Source organism: Manis pentadactyla, chromosome 11 (assembly GCF_030020395.1).
Source record: "Manis pentadactyla isolate mManPen7 chromosome 11, mManPen7.hap1, whole genome shotgun sequence".
Classification (NCBI taxonomy): Eukaryota; Metazoa; Chordata; class Mammalia; order Pholidota; family Manidae; genus Manis; species Manis pentadactyla.
In genome coordinates this window covers 98618939-98640307 of record NC_080029.1, presented here as the reverse complement: position 1 = coordinate 98640307, position 21369 = coordinate 98618939, and the positions used below count along the sequence as shown (strand labels likewise).

General features: G+C 32.5%; 1 long non-coding RNA gene across 1 annotated transcript in view; it reads left to right on the top strand.

The window, feature by feature from the left end:
• The first annotated feature begins 10760 nt into the window (after positions 1 to 10760).
• LOC130679582 (uncharacterized) overlaps positions 10761 to 21369 on the top strand; it is a 176467-nt gene continuing 165858 nt past the window's right edge. The window contains exon 1 of the long non-coding RNA XR_008992602.1: positions 10761 to 10827. This is a non-coding gene — a long non-coding RNA (uncharacterized LOC130679582). The remainder of the gene's footprint in view (positions 10828 to 21369) is intronic.

Below are 21369 nucleotides of genomic sequence, written 5' to 3'. Positions count from 1 at the left end.
GATTCTGTTTATGTGTGTAGACTCTCTTTTCTTCTTGATAAGTCTTGCTGGGGGTTTATCTATTTTCTTTATTTTCTAAAGAACCAGCTCCTGCTTTCATTGATTCTTTCTATTGTTTTAGTCTTCTCAATTTTATTTATTTCTGCTTTAATCTTTATTATGACCCTTCTTCTACTGACTTTGGGCCTCATTTGTTCTTCCTTTTCTAGTTTCATTAATTGTGAGTTTAGACTGTTCATTTGGGATTGTTCTTCTTTCCTGAGGTAAACCTGTTTTGCAATATATTTCCCTTTTAGCACGGCCTTTGCTGCATCCCACAGATTTTGTGGTGTTGAATTATTTTTGTCATTTGCCTCCATATACTGCTTGATCTCTGTTTTTATTTTTTCATTGATCCATTGGTTATTTAGGAGCATATTATTAAGCTTACATGTGTTTGTGGGCTTTTTCATTTTCTTTGTGTAATTTATTTCTAGTTTCATACCTTTGTAATCTGAGAAGCTGGTTGGTACAATTTCAGTCTTTTTGAATCTACTGAGGTTCTTTTTCTGGCCTAGTATATGATCTATTCTTGAAAATGTTCCATGTGCACTTGAGAAGAATGTGTATCCTGTTGCTTTTGGATGGGGTGTTCTGTAGATGTCCATTAGGTCCATCTGTTCTAATACATTTTTCAGTGTGTCTGTCTCTTATTTTCTGTCTGGTTGATCTGTCCTTTAGAGTGAGTGGTGTGTTGAAGTCTCCTTAAGTGAATGCATTGCATTCTATTTCCCCCTTTAATTCTGTTAGTATTTGTTTCACATATGTGTTGGGTGCATAGATATTTATAATAGTTATATTCTCTTGTTGCACTGACCCTTTTATCATTATGTAATGTCTTTGTCTCTTGTTACTTTCTTTGTTTTAAAGTCTATTTTGTCTGATACAAGTACTGCAACTCCTGCTTTTTTCTCCCTATTAGTTGCATGAAATATCTTTTTCCATCCCTTTACTTTCTGTCTGTGTATGTCTTTGGGTTTGAAGTGAGTCTCTTGTAAGCATCATATAGATGGGTCTTGTTAAATATGTTTTATTAGATTTTTTAATCAAGATTGTAACATGTATTATTTATATGTTTGTAGTGACTTTTCCAGATTGTATGATCAGGAACTAGTTTTGTGTTACTATTACTCTGCTCCTTGGGAATTTCCAGAGTTTCTTTGCTTTATTCATAAAAAAGCCAGAACTTTGACATTATCATTAACATCTTTCTAAATCCGACCCCATCTTAATTGATTATTTCCAGAGCTTTCAAGCACACAGCCTTTTTTTCTTGTCATAGCTCATCTCACTTTCCCTAAATAGCCATTCTTTTTTATTCTGTTGCACACTTTTAAAAATGCCTATAATGTGATCCTCTTTCTGAAAACCATCCATTACCATCCTTTCAAATTTGTTTTCTGTGTCATCTCTTCTGTAACATACTGTGCAATCTGTGTGTGTATAAAATTTGCCTGTAAGCTCAACTGTTCCTGGAAGAAGCGGGGTATGAAAATTAATAAACTATATATCAAAAGGGCTAAATGGTCAAAAACTAATGCATACAGAAAGCTACTTGTTCTCTGTGTAAATTTGTATGGTAGATATGGAGATGTGCTGGCCCAGATTCCCCTTCAAGCAAGGACCTGTTGCCCTTGTTTCTAAAGCATGCTGTTAGGGGGAAAATGTTTTTGTTTGTGCATGTATCTGATTCTTCTCTTGAACTATGACTAGCTGGAGGGCAAGTCTTTGTATTCCCGGCATCTAACACACTAACAGCATTCTTGGCCTCAGATACAGACACACACACACACACACTCAAATTAACTGAACAAATTTATACAGTATAAAAATACCTCAATTTAGAATTTTACAGATTTTATTTTAATTATTTTCCAGCTTTCAGATGAAATGGAGATGAAGAAGATAGGGGTATTTAAAATTTCTTGTTTTATGAGATTATGTATCAAAAGTATGTGGAGATAAATATTTACAATGATATAGATGTAGCTCTAAATATAAATAGGGGCCTCAAGGGAGTTGGAAAATGGAAACTTTCTCTTCCTGCCTAAATTATTTATTCATTGTAGTCTAAAATTTTTAATCATTAGAGTTATGTTAAAATTAGTTCTGAAATATGATTTTTGTTTTGCTTTTGGGTTTGGCATATGAATATGTCAGGGCTCTTAATTTTACAGAATCAGAAAATATGAAGACTTGTATTAGGTGTATTTGTGTTATTTTTTAAATATTTTAGTAAAAAGTAAAGTAAAATAGTTAATGAATAGTAGGTAATATTTATCTGTCTTCTGTACTCATACAAGACAACTATATTGAAAGAGTGAAATAATATTTCCTTCTTTCTAGGATTTCAACTTCTCAGGATTCAAAACAAATGAGCTTACTCAACTACCCAGACATTTGGATGCTGAACGAATTTATCTTTTTATTTTAAAAGCCCATAACTTTGATGTATGTAAACATTATTTTTATTGTATGATAAATTTTGTGAATATTATTTAATGAATCAAACCTTTATTTAAAGCGGTGACAGGTTAGGTCCTAGGCAGAAGTTAATACTTTGGGCATTAACTCTGGCAGGAAAAAATGGTGATGTTTAACACCCTGGTCACCAGAAGAGAATGTATTAGACTCTGTGGCACTGCCTCCAAAGTCTGAGCTTGCTAGTGTGCATGGGCTTGGCATGTGACTATAACAGGTATTTCTCCTTCCCTCTTCCTTCTCTGTCAGTTCAGGATATTTTAGTGTGTTCATCCCCTATCCTCACCTTTTTAAGCCTCCAATTACCTGGCAAATTTTGCATAATATCCTTACAGGGTTGCCAGTTGATGAAAACCTACAGACATAGGAAGGCAACTAGATCCCTGGCCATGGATTCCAGGAGTAGGATGAATGTTGGGCAGTTACTGGTATTGATTTCCCACCCACTTAAATATTAGGTGGTCACCAAACAAGGTTTATATTTCCTGAAAGCTTGAACAATGTCACTTCCACCTCAGGCAGATTCCTTTCAGACAGTTTCAGCCATTATTTTCTGCCCATTTTTCCCTCTCTTCAAGATGCAGTGTTCCAAGAAGTAGAATCTGGTTGACCTAATTTGGATCTTATGTTTGCCTATCAGTTAAGGAACCATAGAGCACCTCAATCAACACCTCTACCTACAGTGATTCAGTAATGACACTCTCTTTTATTTTCCATGCTAATACAAATGTTTTTCAATTCTTTTTTGTATTTTGTGGGATTTTAGTGATAGAGAAGGTTTAGTCTGACCCCTCGATACAAGCACCTGATAACATTTTTCTAAAGAAAAACTAATTGTAGTTATTTTTGGCTTATGAGCATACTTATTAATTTCTCTGACTATATTTTCCAAAATTTACTCAGGGAAATGTTATTGCTATAAAAGCAAACTAATACAAATTATTATTAAAATAATTTAAGGACTTTTGTCCCAGATAGTCTCTAATGTTTTTCTAACATTTTGTGTTTCTAAGATGGTGTATTTTAATCATGGATGCTTGTACACCCAACACAGGTCACAAGACAATCACATTAACAAGGCATAGAAGTACACTATGAGGAATTTTTAATGAAGTAATTTGGAGGAAGCTGGCATTATTGAAAGTAACAAGAAAGTGAGGAGTGGAAGTATATATGCTCAGTGGTAGGTGGGATATGATAAGCAGCTGGTTTAGGGTATTTTGAATTTATGTACCAATGGTATATCTGTGTTTCATTTGTTAATAGCCATACCTGATTTCAAAAAAGAACTGAAATTGGCTTGCTAGAACATATTCAATGCAATGGTATTAAAATAAACAGATGATGAAATTAAAATGAAGAGGAAATAAGTGTAGGAAAATTAAAATATCACAGAAGGTTATTTCGTAGAAATGCTTACAATAACATACCAGCTTATGCTCTGAAATTGTAAAGAGAAGGTTAAAGGGCTATTGTTACATGCCTGATGGTGTGGGATTCCATATAATTGACTTAATTCACCTAACTCCATTACAATTCATTCCTGCATGTACAGTCATAGATTAAGTTCCTTGAAATGAGGAAGTGTACATTATTCCCTCTACCACCCAGAACAGAATCTTGGCTACAGATAATGCTCCAGAATAAATTCCATTGAATTGAATTGAGTGAAAAGGGCCTGAATTATGGACTTTAAAGGAGAAAGCTGAGCCACAAGCATACTGATATACACAAATAGAAATTCAAGAGAACATTAGAAGCAATTTTCTCCAACTTAGAGTCAATAGTAGGAGAAAAAGTTCCAAGTCAGGTAATCTATGGGCTTTAAAGTATGTTTACATTTAGTTGAATCAAAAAAGTTTCACAAGGTGGTGGGAGTGGGGAGGAGAGAACTATTTAACTTTCTAAGTTGGGTATGGGATTTTGGGGGCCAATTTCCATTTCTTGATTGTTTTGACTAAATATTGGTATACTTTAAAGAGTATGGAGTTTTCCTGAAAAATGAAGTTAATGATACTAAGCATAATCAAAACTTAGAATAGACACAAACATGCAGCTAGATTACACTAAAAAGCATCTTTGTTTAAACTTTGAAAATAATTTAAACAAAAGTATCTGGTTTATCTAATTTTCCTACCTGTATTTCAATTTTCTGCCTTTTTCTTTATGTTTATGTACTTTATGTATAATATTTGTAATTAAGAAGTACTAAATCTAAGTTGAAGCTGTTATCAATATTCTCCATGCCATACTTAGTGGCCTGTCAAACAGAAGTGCCACCACAGAATTCATTATAAATAATGTTGGTATAAAAGTTAGCGTGATGTCTTTTGCAGACTTTTACTTGAGAAACAGGAATTCACTCCTATGGATTTCATTAAAAAGAAATCCTAGTCTGGCATTTAAAACTTCTAGTGAATAAGATAAAATGATCTATTGAATCTGCCTATTTAAACCAAGATTTACAGTCTCAAGTAGTTATGGTAAATAGATTTAACTGTATGTGCCAATTTTAATCAATTATTTAAAGAGAACTCTGTATTTAGATAGGGTCTAAACTTATGATGGGGCTCATTGGATAGAATTCCATAATTTTTGATACCTGTCTTTAATATAAAAGAAAATTTTAGCATGTACATTGGATTTTTGCTATTCATAGTCTAGCCTACACTGTCATTTCAGTAGCTACTAGCCAAATGTGATTATTGAGCATATGAAATGTGGCTAGGGTGACTGAGCTGATTTATTTTATTTGATTTCTTTTAATTAATTTATAAATAAATTTAAAAATGAGTATTTGATTCAGTTATTGAAAAGCTTTTGATTACAGTGGAACAAAATTATAACCATGTATTTTATGAAGTCTAAATACTGATCTAGTATTTATGATGGAAATTTATTGTTCAAATTGAGATAGATTGTTAGTATAAAATATACACCATATTTCAAAGATCTAGTGTCAAAAAAGAATGTAAAATATTTCATTAATAATTTTATAATCATATGTTGACATGATGTTTTAAATATATTTGGTTAAATAAAATATGTCATGTAAGTTAATTTTACCTTTCACTTTTTACTTTTTTAAAGTGAATCTTAAATTTAATATTATATATGGCTCACACTGAATTTCTATTAAACAGTGCTAGTCTGTTGAATACGTACTCTTTATAAAGCCTATACACATTAACATGTTTTATAATATATTTTCATTTGATCTCCATGTGACTTTATTTTTCTGTAGGAAAAAGTTTTTAAAATCTGGAAGACTCATTTTCTCTCAGAAGCCTCTATTGCTCTTTCGTATGATTCCTTTTGGTGGTGGTTTCTCCATAAATTTAAGGTACAGTAATTTTTTTTAACTTCTTTTTTTAAATTGATATGCAGCATAATTTATTTTTCAGTAGATGTAGCACTAGAATAAAAAATGTTTTCTGGATTCTTTCAGAGAGCTTGGATTTTTAGTGTTCCACACATTTAGAAATAAGTGTTTGAAATCTAGAGTTCTTTCAGAGAGGTTAAGATTTTAATATGGATTTCAAAGATCCTGGGTCTTCATTAATCAGAAAAAAAATTCATGAACTCAAACACTGTAGAGAATAATGAAGGTGTATCTTAACTCAATACTATAATGTGCTGATAAACACTAAATAGAAAATCCACTGTGAGTCAATGACATTGAAAGAGATTTCATTTAAAAAACAGTCTACAGACTGGATGGAGAGTCTTTACCCATTTCAGAATGGTAATAATTCTGATAAGAATTAAAAAAGAAATGACGTGGGTATTTGAGAAACATTAAAAGAATGAAAATAAGCAGCACATGAGTCTTATATGTTAGAGAATACGTGAGCATGGAAAAAGTGGTGAACACCAATGACTGCTTGTGGCTTCTAGATAATAGAGCAGCTCAGGGGGTCACAGTCTAAGCATTAAGAAGGTATGCCACCCCATGAAGAAAGCTGAAAATGTACTTAGCCCTCCAGCCTTCCCTTGCTCAAATAACCCACGTAAAATTGCTTGTGGATTCTCAAAGAAATCTCATATCATGATGGAATGCATATTATTAATTTTACTTACAAACCATTTAGTTAATGCTTTATGTTAGAAAAATAAATATAATTCTAGGTCAGAATGTCTGTCTTATATTTCTGATATTGTTAGGAGCTTGATGAGGCACTGGAAGTGGTACATCAATTCTATAAAGGTAATTACCTGGGGAAATATGTGAAATCAGGAGAGTTTCATTACCTTGAATTTCTTTCTGTAGATCTGGATCCCAAATTTATGGTTTCCCATGATAACAGAGAAAAACACTACTTTCCCACTTAAATCTATCAAGTTTATATATAACAAGTTTTTAAAGAAACATAATCTAGCAATGTTACTAGTAACTATCTGTTAGGCCATGATAGTATTTTAGTATTTTGAACAAACATAGATTTAACACAAAAATATTAGTGACTCACTACATTTAGAGGATTATCCCTGGAATAACAAGGAATTAGAAATTTTAAAACTTATATTAAAGCCAAGTATTCTCCAGAAATTGCTGGCTTCCTGAAGTTAAAATGAAATAATTTAGTGATAATTCTAAAAATTATAATTTAGTAACATTTGTAGTGCTACTTATGATTTTTGATGTGTTTTAAGGAGCAGTGTATGATTTAGCTGGGTCAGTGCTCTACCAGTGTTCTAGGGAACTGGGGGATGGGGAGCAATTTGGGACCCAGACCAAATTGAAGCAACCTTTCTATGATTTAACCAAAATAGCTCCTATTTCATCTGTTTCATTCATTTCCTTTCACCAATGATTTTGTTTCTAAGAGGGTTCATTTAAAAAAAATCTATATGTACACATACACAGATATATGTAGAAGCCAGTGAACTAGATAAATAGCATGTGGGTCACCCACACGCTTTACTAGTATTGTGTGGAAATGAAGCCATTCCTTGTCTATTTCAGTTTTATTAGGTATTTCAAATGAATATAAAACATATAAATTCTATTGTATGAAAAATAAGTATTACTGATTTTATAACAGGAATATAACAAAACCCTAAGCCACTTGTACAATTTAAGTACCAATAGTATAATATGACAAAATAGTATAATATGACAAAATGTATAATATGAAAAAAACCTATAACCTCAGCACACTGACTCTAAAACTTATTTCAGTAATTGTTATGTCATTAACAGAAAAAGCAAGTTTCCTTTATTTTTTGCCTCTGATACAGTGCTAACTTGATCTAGTAGAAAAAATAGTGGACTTGAATCCAGAAAACTAAAATTTTAAATCTGGTTTTCCCAGTACTTAGTGTGAGACTTTAGGCTAGTCAAAAAGTCTCTCTGAAATTCACTTCTCTCTATTCTAAAAAACAAAACAAACACACACATGTAGGAAATAACACATACCTTTTTACCTATAATTGTGTGTACTAAAAGTGGCACCTAGTAAACTGTGAAATACTATATAAATGTAGTAGCAGATTCAGTGTAATAGGAGATATAATAAGAGATTTTGCTTTTAAAAAAAGTTTAACCACTTAGTAAATCATGTGACCTTGGATGGTTATTCATCTAAGTCTTTCATAAAATTTAAAAAATGACCTATGTTACATATTTATTGGGGGAGTTAAGTGGAAAAAAAATAAATGTATAGCTGTTTACATGGAGCTAGGTATACAGTAATTGTTCAATGGATACATCTTTCATCATCATCACCACCATCATCATCATTATTATATTGATAGAGAGAATATAATGTTTCAAAAATTGTTAGTGCATCAATAGTGTACTGACAGAAGTTTGCCTGAGAGTGTTTGACTAGAAGAATTTCATTGTAATGATACTGCAATACCCTTAATGTTTTTAAAAATTGCCCTTAGGACTTTGGCTCCCAAAAAAATTCAGAAAGCTGGAAAGTGCATCATTCCCACCTATACAATAACAAAGAAAAGCCATATAACCTACAAAAATGATAATTTTTTGGAATTATCATACAGAGTAGATTTCAAACCAAAGCATGGTTTAAGAATATTTGAGTAATTTACAGGGTAAAAGAGTAATTATGTAATGATCAAATGGTCAGTTCATCACTATGACATAACAATCCTAAATATGTGCCTAATGAAAATGCTTTGAAACACATTTAATAAAAAACTTTTAAAACTTCCAGGGGAAATAGAAAAACCCATAAGTATAGTCAGATATATCAATACTTCATTCTCAATAATTGGTAGAATATACAGAAAATCAGTAATGATATGACATGAGATAGAAGACTTGAGCAACACTGTCAACCGACTTGATTGATCTGACATTTATTATACATTCCTCTGAACAATAGTAGAATACATGTTTTTCTCAAGTGCACATTAAACATTTACCAACTACATTCTGGACTAGGAAAACCATACTAATAAATTTAAAAGAATTCAAGTCATACAAAGTATGTTTTCAGACCAAAATGAAATTATAAGTGAATAACAGAAAGTTATCCAGAAAATACTGAAATATTTGGAAACTAAACAATACACTTCTCAGTAATGATGGGTCAAACAGGAAATCAATAGGAAATTTGGAAAGTATTTTGAACTTAATTAAAATTAAAATATATATTAAACTTGTGGGGTGTGTCTCAAGCAGTATTTAGAAATTCAGAATGTTACAATGCCTATGTTAGAAGTAAGGAAAGCTTTTAAAAACCATGACCTCAGCTTCTACCTTAAAACACTGGGAAAAGAGGAGGAACTAAAACTCAAAGTAAGCAAGAGAAAGGAAATAATATCAGAGAGGAAACCAATAAAAGGAAAAACTGAAAAACAAAGAGGGAATTGGAGAAAATTAATGAAGTCAAACACTGGTTCTTGGGAATCCTAAACACAAGGTAATACAGGAGGAATTTGAGGCCTATGTTTCACTGAGAGTAACCATAGCAAAAACAAAACCCAAATGCAGTTTAACGCTTGAGTTAATTGACTCAATCCCTAAAAGCTAAGAAAAGAAGATTCCAAAACATAAATACTTAGTTTTTACTATCCTATGGAGATTCCCAGCTCTCAAACAGAAATTACAAAACACATAAAGGAGGTATGAATTGCTTAGTGGTTGGGTATGAAAATGTTCAGCTTAACAAGATAATGCCAAATTGTCCCATTATTAATGTATAAGAGTTCCTAAACATCAATAGGTCAAAGAAGGAATTGCAAGGGAAATTATAAAATACCTTGAGACAAATGAAAACAAAAACACAACATACCAAAACTTATGGGATGTAACAAAAGCAGTACTAAGAGAGAAACTAGCTGTAAATAATATCTCAGAACAACAACCTAACTTCATTCATTAAGGAACTAGGAAAAAGGAGAACAAATGGAACCTTGACCTAGAAGAAGGAAGGAAATAATAAAAATTAGAATAGAGATAAACAAAAATAGAAAATATATATTAAAAAATAGAGAAAATCAACAGAACCCAAAGTTAGTTCTTTGAGAAAATCAACAAAATTGACAAACATCTAGCTAGATAGATTAAGAAAAAAGGAGAGAGGACTCAATTATTAAAATCAGAATAAAAGTGGGACATTACTATCAGCAAAAAAATGAAAAGAATTTTAAAAGAACTATAAACAAATGTATGTCAACAAATTGGATAACCTATATGAAATAGAAAATTTCCTAGAAACATATAATCTAAGACTGAACCATGAAGAAATAGAAAATTTAAATAGACCTGTAACTAATAAGGAGATTGGATAAACAGAAACTTCCCAACAAAAAAGTCCTGGACCAGGTGATCTTACTGATGAATTCTACCAACATTTAAAGAAGAATTAATACCAATCCTTTTCAAACTCTTCCAAAAACTTGAAGAGGGAATAATTTCTAACTTATTTTATGAGACCAGCATTACTGTGATACCAAAGCCAAGGATACTAGAAGAAACAAAAAAAATCTGCAGACCAATATCCTCTTTGATGAATATTGATGCAAAAGTCCTCAACAAAATACTAGCAAACTGAATTCAGCAGCATATTAAAAGGATTATGCACTCTGACCAATGGGATTTATTCCTGGAATGCAAATATGAGTTAACATTTGTTAAATAGCTTCATCTAATGGATACATTAGAAACCTGAATACCCAACAGCTGCAGGATACATTTTCTTTTCAGGCATACTAAAACATTTACAAAAAATGACCATACCATTTTGCTACTCAGTCTCCTGTGAAGACATATATAGTGTGGACACTAGGCTAAATCATACTAATCAAAGATCTATTCAGGAACTTTCTCTTTGGGTAAGTTTATTTTCTTTATATATGTTTAGTATAGATTATGTATTTGAAACATGCTAACTTTCTTGACTAAGTAATTATATATGTGTATAGAGAGAGAGAGAATCTCACTTGATTTTATAAATATATTTTCTATATTATATAATTTTATAATTATATTTTATAATTTATAGTTATCTCATTATGATTCATATATATAGAATCTCATGCAATCCAATATCTTAGAACCACTGCCTGTTACATGAGTTATCAAGAATTGTTAACTATTAGCATTACGATGATTATTTTGGCTATTATCTCCTTCCATAAACTTTTCACACAAGTATACGAGTTGTATCGGGAGTTAGGAGATCTAGATTCTAGTCTGGCTCTCAATTACTTAACTTTATAATTTAAACAATTCTGTTAATTCTGAGTATCAGAATAATCACTAAAACAGAGGGACTTAATCTAGATAATATCTAACATCCATTTTATGTCTAAGATCCTATTCATTTATAAATCCCAGTTCATTTGGCTTTCTGATTTCTTAGAAAACTATGACTAAACTTGATAATTTTGTATGTTTATTACCAAAATTTATTAATGTGAGCTTGTGCTTCTGCAGTTGACATCACAAATGAATTTGTACATCTTTATTGACTAATTCATGGTTTTCAACTCTAATTCGTTTCTTCATTGCTCAATAGAGCAAATATTCAGGGTGCTACATTAGGACTTTACTATAATATTGACATTATTATTATTACTTACATAATTCTCTTTTCTTACAACGTATTTTGTTTTCAGTTTAGCTATCATGTCACTGTTTTCCTAGTTCTGGCTATGGCTGTCTCATCCTAGTAGTTGCTTTAATTTCTTGCTGAGTTACTGATAATGAAAGAATTGGAATTGCTATGGAATCATAGAAGGTAGCAAAATCATTGCCTGCTTTCTGCATACTAACTTCTGTGCAAGAACCTTCATTAATTCATCAAGCATTTGTGTGCTTTTTATGTGTCAGACACTGTGCTGAAGAATTGAAATACAAAGTTTAACAAAATAGAATACTGTCCTTATTTTACCTTTCTATTTTAAGGTGTGTATGTATTATGTACATTTGGCTGATAAGGAAACTAGGACTTAATTAACCTACCCAGTGTAATGCAGCTAATGAATAACAGAGGCAACATTCAAATAATGTCTGATGCCAAAGCCCATGTTCATTCCACCATAACAACTATTTGCCCTTTAAAATAGACAAAATTACTGACATTATGATACAAATCCTGACCTTAAATTGTAATACTAATGATTTTAATTCCATACATGTTTTATTTTTAAGCCTGACAGAGAAAATCAAGATTTCTTGTTTGACAGAATTTCAGAAAGTTATGTGACACTTTTCATGAGCATACCTCTCAGTAGAAAAGATGCATTCTTCCAGGTAAACATAGAAATTAACTGGTTATGATAATTATTTTTAGAACAAATGAATTAGAAAAATAATTTATTTTATTTAAACATATGAGAAAGTATTTTGTTACTCTGAAAGCAAATTGTCTGGAATAAGCAATGACAATAATTAAAAAGTTATGCCCCACCCAACCCCCAGAATATTGTATTCCTTGCCTATAAGTTTTACAGAATCTCTTTAGTATGGTATAAGTACTTTGTTTGCATATTAATAATTTGAAAACTATTGATTTATTCTATGTATATTCTTATTTTTTTCTGTTTCTCTACAACATTATTTATCATTTTTCCCTTTATATGTACCTGTTGATCTATTTAACAGGACTTGACAAACATGTTATGCCTAAAGGCTAAGTACCTGTTATAGTAAACAACAATGTATACATTTATGAATTTTGTTTTACTTTTCTGTTGTACTAATTAATGAATAGGACTGATTAAAATAATTTATGTCCTTGAGTTGGTTATCTGTCAGATGAAGAGGTTGATTAGATCCATGATTCATAAATTGTTGTTTTATAGAAAAATGGTGTTCTAAAAAACAAACTAGGATTTTCTCTGTAAAAGTAAAATTTTTTTCTTATTTGCAGGAGAAAGTTAGTTAATAGTTAGAACTTATGGTAAATTGTCTAGAGATGACAGAAAGAGCCATTTCTCCTGTCTGTCGTCTTTCACATAGTTTATCCTTCTGTGGTGAGTGTGCCTAGCCTACCAACATGGCTTGATGAAATCAAGCATGTTTTAACCCAGGGCTCTTGAGAGAAAGATAAGGGGCCTATTTAATTTGGACAGAAAAGGAAGTAGGAGCACCATTGCATTCCTATCTCCAATTTATAGTCCAACATTTGTGGTCCAAATTTTCTTCCTTCAGGTATATATGCCTTTTGATAAATGTCATATTGCCAATCTATTTCAAATTGTGATTTCATTTTTTTCTAGGTCCTTATTTTCATTGGCTTTTTTCCAAGGAGAAATTAGAAGCTGTTTAACCAAGATTCAAAGCTTTATTTGAGAACAAGCAAGATGTGCACCTTAGTAATTAGACCCTTGACATGTATTCAAACTTCTTTTAATGCTTTCTCTGTTTTATCCTTGAGAACCAGGCCACCTCCCTACAGGTCCATCCTCTCCATAGCTGTTTAATAAGTGAAGCCTCATCTGTTATTGACTAATTTCCACTATTTATAATTCATTCAAATAATAGGGGTTTTGTTACAATTGGCCCATCTGATTTATCTTACCTAAGGAAAAGAAATTTATTAATACTTAAGAATCAATAAGTTATCATCAGGTTCCACTGTTCAGTACAAATTAATTGAATTTAAACATATTTAGGATGGCTTTTAGTAGTACTTTCTTCCAATGTCATACAATGAAGATCCTTCAGATATTTTCCCAACACAGTTTCACACTTGATCTCTTTTTCCTTTAATCTCATGAAGGAGAGATAGTAACAGAAAGCTTTCATAACTTCCCCTTATTCATCTTGTTTAACATTTTAATTTTAATCATCAGTATGATTTTGTGTTCACAAATGTAATATGTGATTGTTTCTGGTAGTAAAAATGTTCATGGTTCATTCAATAAATGTAAATATATATCAATATATTAGAGCATTCTCCTATGCCCCTTCCAATCCCCACCAAAATAAAAAATGGAGTTCTTCAAACAATACTATCACTTGCCAACAAATTTGAGCATTATTGGATTAGGGGACTACATGAGTTTCCTGTAGCTGCTGTAACAAATTATCAAAAATTTAGTGGCTTGAAACATCAGAAATTCACTGTCTTACAGTTATAGAGGCCAGAAGTCCAAAACAAGTCTTGTAGGGCCAAAATTAAGGTGTCAACAGGCTAGTTTCTTTGAGTGACTCCAAGGGAGAATCCATTCCTTGTGTCTTCCAGCATCTAGTGGCAGTCAGCATTCCTTAGCCTCTGGTCACCTCACTTTGGTCTCTGTTCTACCATTATATTCCCTTCTCTTCTTCTATAGTAAAATTTTCCACAGCCTCCCTTTTATAAGGATACTTACAATTACAATTAAGGCCCATTGGGTAATTCAAGGTAATCTCACCATCTCAAGATCCTTATAACATTCACAAGTTCCAGGAATTAGGACAGTGACCTCTAGGGGACCCTCCAATTATAAAATTTTGCTTTATTGAAGGCTAAATGTGTGCTTTTAAATACTTATCTAAAGGCAGAGTACTAAAATGGTAAATACAAATTAAAAAATTTTTTTAATATAAATATGTGCTATCTTTCTTTGTTTAGTCACTCCCTGAGAAGAATTTAGTAGTTTAGGGATTTTAAGTGTATAGAATACTGGTAGTATCATATATTTGTTGATATCTGACCATAGTTTTAATATATGAACAATATGGTAGTAATTACAATATATTAATTCACCTAAACAGGTTTCAATTACTTTAAAGTATATTTATTTTTATCACAAAAAATGGTAATTGTGTGACATGATAGAGGTGTTAGCTAGCATGAAGGTGATAATCATATTGCAATATATAAATGTATCAAATCAACATTTGCTGATACACTTTAAGCTTACACAGTGTTTTATGTCAGTTATGTTTCAATTAAAATATATATGCTTTTATTATAATGACCTAGATATGTCACTTTCTAGAAGAAGATGATAATACCAAGGTTAAATGAAATATAATTAAATTTTCATCAAACCTTTTCTTAATTGTTAATTTCATTCATCTTTTATCCAAATTAAATTTTCCAAAATTCTAGCAAATAGCTAAATTAACTGACTTTATTTTCAACTCTTCTTCGTTCATGGCCCTCAAATAGAGTTACAAAGAAGTAATAAAGGAACAAAAGAAAGCAATAAGAAAAAGGAGACATGTATATTTCACAAAATTATAATTCCTTTGATAGTTGAGATATGTAAAATGTAAATTTATTCTAAAATGACTCTATTTTTGGTAGGTGTATCCTGATTGTTTGGCATAAGCTATCTATGCAACATTCCAGGAAGCATTTCCAGAATCCAGTGAACTCTTTAATGATGAATTTAAAGAAAATCTAGGGAGTAACATTTTTCTTTGGTTGTCAGGTATGAACATGTCATTTACATATTGATCATTATTTGGTACCTAAGACGTTTTGATTGAAGTATTTTGTTTACTCCAGTCAAAAGAATAGCTCTTTGCCTTACAAAACATGCCATATTGATGCCTATGTTTTAAAATGGTGATTATTTATTTTCCTCTAAAAATTTTGTTATACCAAAATTATTAACTTTAGAAGCCAAATAATTGTAAGCAGTGGAATTATTATAGAAAATTGAATTGCCACAGAAAGTCATACCATATATATTTTATATTTGGAGGAGAAATATTTTAGTTTACTTTTGAAACACTGCTGATATTTTCATAGCAAATAATATTGGGAAAATTCTAGAGCTAACTGAGTTCCTTGCAGAATATACAATCAGCAATGAATCAAGGAAAACTTGCTTTGTACATTATGATATGTATATGGGGCAAAAGGGTTAGCTGAAAGGCTGAAGGGAAGTAAATTTCTATCCTAGAGCATTTAGTTAGAGATTAAGGTAGTTGGGTTTAAAACTAAGGTATAGTTTCATATTTCTGGAATGACTCCCCCAACATTTTTTTCTAAGATTTTTTTTACTGTAATGGACTGCCAGAAGCTATTAACTGTTTTAAAGTAGTTCTTGTAAGTCTTTCAATCCAAATTTTGCCTGATTTTTAAATGTTTTGTGTCAATTCTTAGCACCCAAACAATTTCTGTAAGAAAATGTTTCATGTTTATGGAGGGAGCCCTTGAGAGGTAAAGAATAGAAAACAACCCTGAGAAACAACCTCCATCAATACATATGCAGACAAAAGTCTTCTAATAAGAAAGAAAAATCCAATTCAAAAAATGAAAACAGCATTCATACAAAGATACTGTAAGAAAAAAAGGTGATGGAGAACAGAATAACTTCCCTACAGACCTATTCTAACTGAATTATATTCCCTCCAAATTCATATGTTGAAGTCCTAACCCCAATATACCTCAAAATGTGACTGTATTTGGATATTGAACCTGTAAAGGGGTAACTAAAGTTAAAAGAAGTCATCTGAGTGTGCCCTAATCCAATCTGACTATGTCCTTGTAAGAGGAGAAGGAGACACCAGGGATGTGCATGCACAGAGAAAAGGCCATGTAAGGACACAGCAAGAAGCTAGCCATTTGTGTCTCAATGAGAGAGACTTCAGGAGAAACCAAACCTGCTGACACCTTGGTCTTGGATTTCCAGCCTGTGGAACTGTGATAAAATATATTTCTGTTATTTAAGTCATCCGGTCTATAGTGTTTTGTTATGGCAGCTCTAGCAAACTAATGCAGATTTTTAAAACTTAGCAGAAAAAGTTGTCAAAAACAGATGAAAATTTCAATCCCACTATAAAAAAATGTAACAAAACAGATAAAAGTTATAATACAAACTTCTAACAGAAATTTCTGAGAAATAGTGAAACAGTCATAGTTGTAAAGGGGGAATACAAACTGCAAACAAAGGAAGTCCATGGAGCTTCCTATGGGAAGAACTCAACTGCACATACACTCACACACGCATACACAATGTACATGAATCACCATATAAATCAAGATATAGCACATTTCCAGCACATAGTTGCAATTTTTATTTCTTTTTTCACTGAAGAGTCTCTTTAGTGTTTTTCTTGAGAGTCTTTTGTGTAACTTTATTAATGCCTACTTGCTTTTGGATTATATTAAATACTGTGGTTTGTGTTTTATTCTTAGTTGAGAATTTATTGAGTTCTTGTTACATAATAATACATAGCAAAATATTATAAATAATACCTATTGAATTGAAAACAAAGACATTCTCAGTTTGTAGGAAACAGAATTCTGTATGTGATTGCAAAGACTACTGTACATGTGTGTTTCTACAGGATTTTATTTGTATTTCTAAGTCTCAATATGTGATGTATTTTTAATCAATTAAAAAAAACACCCTATAAAACATCCTATAAAAATTATAGGAGCTTACAAAAAAGAGAAGAATTCTTTTTGTCTAAAGTAAATATTCACCTGATGCAATTTAGATATATTTTTGACTCTCTCATTTTACAATGAATTAATTTTTAGGTCTTTTAGCTACTAATAATTTAATCAAGGAACAATTTTATGTATACATAAAATTAGATTTTTTCTTGTCTTGAATTATACTTCTATCTTTGCAGAAGCAAAAAGTTGACTTGTACACAATATTATCTCAAAATATTCTTATAGAAAGAATTCCTTTATTCTTGCCATGACAAAGCAAGGATCTGTAGATAAGTTTTAGGATCATCTTAACTTTACTGAATCATCCAAATCACAAACAAGGCATATATCCCTATTTATTTAGGGTTTTGTTAATTTATCTCAGTGTATTTTCTATTTCCAACATATAGATCTTGCACATTTTTTATTACTTCCCAAGCTATTTGATGTTTTTTGATTGCTATCAAAAATATTTCATATCTTATTTTCAAATTGTTGCCTATGAATTGAATTGTAATTTGTTTTTCAATGTTTATCCAGTGACTGCCAAAATTCAACCACAATTTATTTGTAGGTTATTTGAGGTTGTGTACATATAAAATCTGGTCATCTGCAAAAAAACTCAATTTCTTCCTTTCTTATCTTTATCTTCTTACATCATACTGACTACAATCTTATAATTGATTTTGACAATTCAGAAAGCACTCTCAGGGGTCATTGCTAATATTAATTATCCTTCATATGACAGTAGAAGCTTCCAGATAAAATTATTAGCTAGATTAAGTGCTTGGGCTCTGGAATGAGAAGGACTTGACTCTGAATCTGGTCCTGCAGCCTTAGGAAGATGTGAAAATTAATATGGCATGCAGGTACTGTTGGTTCCAATTAAAATCAATATCTGGAGGATTAAAGATGGTGGTGTGAGAGGAGAGACAGAGGCTTCCTCCTAAAACCATATACAACTAGAAAATATAATTCGTGCAACTAATCCTGAGAGAGCAACAGGAAAGAGGATGGCGCCAGACTGCATACACCTGGAGAGAGGAGCAGGGAGGAAGAGAAACGGAGCAGGGAGGGAATGGAAGGCTTGGGACTGCTGAATACCTAGCTCCAGAGATCTGCGCTGGGTGCACAAACCTACATTTCATGGTGCTTTCATCATACTCTTCTGATTATGGGGTTGGAAAGCTGGGACAGGTGGAGTTCCTGGGGGAGACTGGGATTCTGGCCACGTATGGAAAGCAGGGATCCACATCTGGCTGCTCTGGGACAAAAGCATATATCTGTGTGCTTGGCCCACTAGTTCAGGCAATGGAGACAGGCACAGCAGCTGGGAAGTGGGGAACAGCTCTTTCCTTCCCCCAGGCACCAATACATCTCCCCTGTGACCCCCAACATTACTTCAGGGGCAGAGCAGCTCCAGAATAGAGCTTCTGGACACTAGAGGGTGCCATATACAAATATAAAATGCCAAAGAAACCTGGTCCAGAGCAAAATTATTAATACAACTCCTGAGAAAGATTTAAATGACATGGACCTCATGATTCTTCCTGAAAGGGAGTTCAAAATAAAAATCATAACATGCTAATGGAGGTATGGAAAGACATCCAAGAACTCAGGAATGAATTCAGGTCAGAGATCCAATCATTGAAGAGCACGATGGAGGGTATTAAAAGCAGGTTGGATATGGTGGAGGAGACAATAAGAGGAAAACAAAGAAGCTGAGGCATGGAGAGAAAAAAGGATCTCTAAGAATGAAAGAATATTGAGAGAACTGTGTGACCAATCCAAACAGAACAATATTCGCATTATAGGAATACCAGAAGAAGAAGAGAGAGAGAAAGGGATAGAAAGTGTCTTTGAGGAGGTAGTTGCTGAAAACTTCCCCAATCTGGGGAAGGAGATAGTCTCTCAGGCCATGGAGATCCACAGATCTCCCAACACAAGGGACCCAAGGAAGATAACACCAAGACACATAGTAATTAAAATGGGAAAGATCAAGGATAAGGACAGACTGTTAAAAGCAGCCAGAGACAGAAATAAGATCACATACAAAGGAAAGCCCATCAGGCTAACATCAGACTTCTCAGCAGAAACCTTACAGGCCAGAAGGGAGTGGCATGATGTATTTAATACAATGAAGCAGAAGGGCCTCAAACCAAGATTACTTTATCCAGCAAGATTATCATTTAAATTTGAAGGAGGGATTAAACAATTTTCAGATAAGCAAAAGCTGAGAGAATTTACCTCCCACAAACCATCTCTACATTCTATTTTGGAGGGACTGCTATAGATGGAAGTGTTCCTAAGGTTGAATAACTGTCACCAGAGGTAATAAAACCACAGAAAAGAAAGTAGAACAGCTAATTACTAACAAGTGAAAAATTAAATTAACTATCACCAAAGTCAATCAAGGGATAGACAAAAAGTACAGAATATGATACCTAATATATAAAGAATGGAGGAGGAAGAAAAAGGAGGAGAAACAGAAAAGAACCTTTAGACTGTGTTTGTAACAGCATACTAAGTGAGTTAAGTTAGACTCTTATCTAGTAAGGAAATTAACCTTGAACCTTTAGTAACCATGAATCTAAAGCCTGCAATGGCAATAAGTACATACCTATCGATAATCACCCTAAATGTAAATGGACTGAATGGACCAATAAAAAGACATAGAGTCACTGAATGGATAAAAAAACAAGACCCATCCATATGCTGCTTACAAGAGACTCACATCAAACCCAAAGACATGCACAGACTAAAAGTCAAGGGACGGAAAAAGATATTTCATGTAAACAACAGGAGAAAAAAGGCAGGTGTTGCAGTGCTAGTACCAGACAAAATAGACCTCAAAACATAGAAAGTAACAAGAGATAAAGAAGGACATTACATAATGATAAAGGGCTCAGTCCAACAAGAGGATATAACCATTAAAAATATATATGCACCCAACACAGGGGCACCAGCATATGTGAAACAAATACTAATAGAACTAAAGGATGAAATAGAGTGCAATGCATTCATTTTAGGAGACGTCAACATACTATTCACTCCAAAGGATAGATCCACCAGACAGAAAATAAGTAAGGACACAGAGACACTGAACAACACATTAGAACAGATGGGCCTAACAGACATCTACAGAACTCTACATCCAAAAGCAACAGGATACACATTCTTCTCAAGTACACATGGAACATTCTCCAGAATAGACCACATACTGGGCCACAAAAAGGGCCTTAGGAAATTCAAAAAGATTGAAATTCTACCAACCAACTTCTCAGATCACAAAGGTATAAAACTAGAAATACATTGTACAAAGAAAGCAAAAAGGCCCACAAACACATGGAGGCTTAACAACATGCTCCTAAATAATCAATGGATCAATGACCAAATTAAAATAAAAATCAAACAATATATGGAAACAAATGACAACAACAACACAAAGCCCCAATTTCTGTGGGACGCAGTGAAAGCAGTCTTAAGAGCAAAGTATATAGCAACCCAGGCATATTTAAAGAAGGGAGAACAATCCCAAATGAATAGTCTAACATCACAATTATAGAAACTGGAAAAAGAAGAATAAATGAGGCCTAAAGTCAGCAGAAAGAGGGACATAATAAAGATCAGAGAAGAAATAAATAAAATTGAGAAGAATAAAACAGTAGAAAAAAATCAATGAAACCAAGAGCTGGTACTTTGAGAAAATAAACAAAATAGATGAGCCTCTAGCCAGACTTATTAAGAGAAAAAGAGAATCAACACATAACAACAGAATCAGAAATGAGAAAGGAAACATCACGATGGACCCCACAGAAATACAAAGAGACTACTATGAAAACCTATATGCTAACAAGCTGGAAAACCTAGAAGAAATGGACAACTTCCTAGAAAAATACAACCTTCCAAGACTGACCAAGGAAGAAACACAAAATCTAAATAAACCAATTACCAGCAAAGAAAATTGAAGCAGTAATCAAAAAACTACCTAAGAACAAAACTCCCAGGCCAGATGGATTTACCACTGAATTTTATCAGACATATA